This window comes from Talpa occidentalis, unplaced genomic scaffold (genome assembly GCF_014898055.3).
Source record: "Talpa occidentalis isolate TD23 unplaced genomic scaffold, MPIMG_talOcc4v2.1, whole genome shotgun sequence".
NCBI lineage: Eukaryota > Metazoa > Chordata > Mammalia > Eulipotyphla > Talpidae > Talpa > Talpa occidentalis.
Genome location: NW_026555331.1, coordinates 103,343,134 through 103,346,778, shown reverse-complemented (window position 1 = coordinate 103,346,778; position 3,645 = coordinate 103,343,134).

Below are 3,645 nucleotides of genomic sequence, written 5' to 3'. Positions count from 1 at the left end.
GTTTCATTCCAAATGAGATTAAGTTTAACTAATATTTAATGCCAAATGGTCACTGTGCCCTCCCAAGTCCAGACATGGGGCATGTCTCCTGTGACTGTCATTACTGTCAGCAGACAGCTTTCACAGGGGTGGGGTTGTGGAAAAGAGAAGTGAGACATCTTCTCATGGTTTGGGATTTGACATATTGCCAAGTACTGCAACTTACATGCTGATAGGATGCTACTAATATGATTAATTTAATAAAAAGAAAACCTTCAAATATCAATATCTTTGTAACACTTTGCCATGTGATTTGGAATGTGCTCCACTTAAAATCCATAAAATCCATAATTCAAAAGAATTGTTGAATCTGAGAACAAGTCATGCATTCTTTCTTAGACAAAATGACAAATCTTAAAACGAGGTGTTATTTTCTGTCCTGGCAAGTGGCTATTGTTAATGTCATCTAGCAGATACTTTTTAAAAAGTAAACACAATCTGTCCTTTCAAGATAGAAGTGATACTTTAACAATCGTAAGAATGTAATTTCTTTTCTAAAGAAGCTCAGTCTATGGCAAGAGTATTTTGAAAACAGATGTTTGGATGAGTTTCCATGCATTGTGCATATATTACAGGGGGAAAAATCCAAAACCCTTGAATCAGGGAAATTTTCAACAAACATCTTTGCATAAAAGATAGATTGGATTGAAAAATGAGTTTGGGGGGAGTTGATAAAGGTTATCTAATGAAGGCTTTCTGCCATTTGGATATGCATATCTTGGTGAAATACCTTTTTCAGTTCAGATGGCCTTTGAAACCAAGTCAAAATAAGCTGAACAAATAAGTAGATATTTGATTTGCTGTATCACAAAAAATTTTTCAGAAATGACAAAGCATCGCCAACAAATTGATCCTATTAAAAATATTAACAGTAATATTTCAGGATGCAAAAAGATTTCATACCACTAAAAATAAAACAATTTTAAAAATTAACTTTTAAAATTTTACCTTTATTGTATCTTTTTAAAGTTTCTTGAAAATAGTATATAGTATCATGGTTATACTTCATAAATGAATGAAAGATTACATTTTTGGTATGCCTTCCATAATTTTCTAATGATAGGAATGACGATAGCATAAAGATTTGGAGACCACTGTTCAAAGGACAGAAAAGTCTAACTTTAAAAGTAGGCTTAAATGGGGCCTCCCCAGTGGCGCAGCGGTTGAGCGCTGGGTTGCAAAGCTGCCTGCAGCTTCTGCAGCACCGGTTCCATCCCTGGCTGTTCCCCTGCCACTAGAGGAGGGTCCCACATGGCACGCAGACCTCTCCAGCCGCCCGCTGCTCCCCTCAGCAGTGTACTTCGGTCCTTCTGCCTGCTCTGCTCCCCGCTCTGGCTCTGGTGAATTCTCTCACCCTCCCGCGCTTCTGACTGTACCCAGTGCTTGTATAAATAAATAAATAAATCTTTTTAAAAAAAAAAAAGTAGCCTTAAACTTCATACCAATTTTGTTGAGTTAAAAAAAAGCAAGGCATCTAACAATGTAATATGTTTTTATTAACAAGAAAAAAGAAGAAAGGAAGAAAGTGAGGAAAGAGAAAAAATGATTAAAAACAAGAAAGGAAGGAGACACAAAAGTTTTGTAAATAACAGTGTCTCTGAACGATAATAAACTATTAACAGTAGGGGAAGAAGGGACTGGGGGTTGAGAGGGAGACTTAAATTTTGGAGTATATTGTGAGTTTATACACACACATCTGGATCTAGAATCTTAAGGAATTGCCCTTTGGGTCATGTTGTAGAGACTAAATGTGCTCAGCAGAATACCCCAAGGAGAGCATTGGGTTCCCTAGGCCTGACAGTGAAGATGCAAGGGTGCCAAACACTTGAGGAAAGGAAGGATTAGAGGAGGTAAAAGAGGGAGAGTCTGGCCACATGCTGGCTGAGACAGAGAAATCTGGGGTTCTGCAGAATCTGAAATTAGTAACATCAGCACCTGTTTCCCTACTCCTATGAGGAGAAAGCAGAGCAGAGGAAGCTTGCTGAATGCTGTTGCATGATGCTGTGTGTGTGTGTGTGTGTGTGTGTGTGGTGTGGGGGGGTGTGGAGGGTGTGTGTTGGTGGGAAAGGCAAATGGGACCTTGGGTACAATTATAAAGAGGCAGAAAAGCAGGTAGGTTGTAGTGGGGCTGCCTATTGAGAGGGCATGGAGTTGGCCTGGAATTCCAACCTTGACCACTGAGAGGCTGTTCCCACCGAGGGAATTATTAGGCCTCCAGGTTCATTTCAGCTGCAGATTCTGTGAATCAGAATCTGGATAACAGCAGCTATCCTTTTTAGGACCCTAAAATCCACCAGATGTTCACCAAGACACCATGAGGTGGTTAGCTTTCCCAGGTCACGGACGAGGTCATGGAATTTCACAGATATAAAGAGCCTTGACAGCCAATGGCACAGTTAGTCCAGATTCAAACCTGGTGTCACCCCTGAAACCCCATCCTCTTTACACCTAGGAGGAGCGCTGCCTCCTGATCCCCAAGCGCTTCCCCACCTGATGACATCAATCAATGGGTAAATGTCAGTAACTCCATCAGGGGCTGGGGTGTGTAGCATTATTCAAAATGCACTTTTTTTTGTAAGTTGTGTAAACCAGATTCTTGGAAACTGTTAGATGCAGTATCCACCCAACAGGAATTAATTTAAATTAGAATTGTGGTTCCCTTGAAAATGCTAAGAGCTTTCATTTAATTATTTATTCATGGGAAGTTCTCTTCTCAAGTCTCCAAAAACATGACAGAGAAGACCAGAAACCAAGGACTGAGCTCCTGTGACAAACTGTTTGACTCGAGCCCTGATTGACTTTGGAATGTCCAGAGTTCCCTTCCTTTCGTGCAGAGAATGACAACACCCCGGTCTTCCTGCTGCTCTAGGTGGGCCTTGTCTGTGTCAGTTGTATGCCATTCGAGCCTCTGGTTCTAAGGGTCAGGAACCATTTCATTTCTCCTCCTGAGCCTTTGCAGAGCAGACCTTGGTGGTGCCTAGCTACAAAGAAGACCAGTTTCAGAAGGTCTGTTCAGTTCCACCATCACACAAGAAGTCTTGTGTCCAGGGAAGAAATGCAGCTACCTGAACAGATGTATTTACATTTTCTTGCATACTGTAGTAGTTATTGCCATTATAATGCTGAAGATTTTAAAAAACATTCAGAAAACAAACCTGAAAATGATTGATTTTGTTGCCCCTAAGACACAGAGCCCAGGAATTGAAAGCAGGCTGTTGTGATTTATATCCGCTGGACCCCAAGGAAAGACATCTGTTCAATCATTTTAAAGGGATTTTTGGCAGCTTCACGAGTTTGACGTGGGTCTGTCTGCATTCCCCCAGGCTCTGTGCATTAGAGTAGAAGAGGCCAGACCTGTGGTTACTGTTCAAACAGATTTAGCAAGAAAATTCGTTGCATTGAGCCAGATCTTTGGGGTAAATATTAATCTTTTCCTAAATCTTTAATTTTCAAATTGTTCATTAAAAAAATAAGAAGTAAAAACATCCTGTGCAATTCCACAACATACCCAATGGTAACCACGGAAAACTCATCCCAGATTAAGGGAGGGTGGGCAACCTTAAACTCAGAGCCACCAAGACTGCACCCAACGTGAAGGGGAAAACA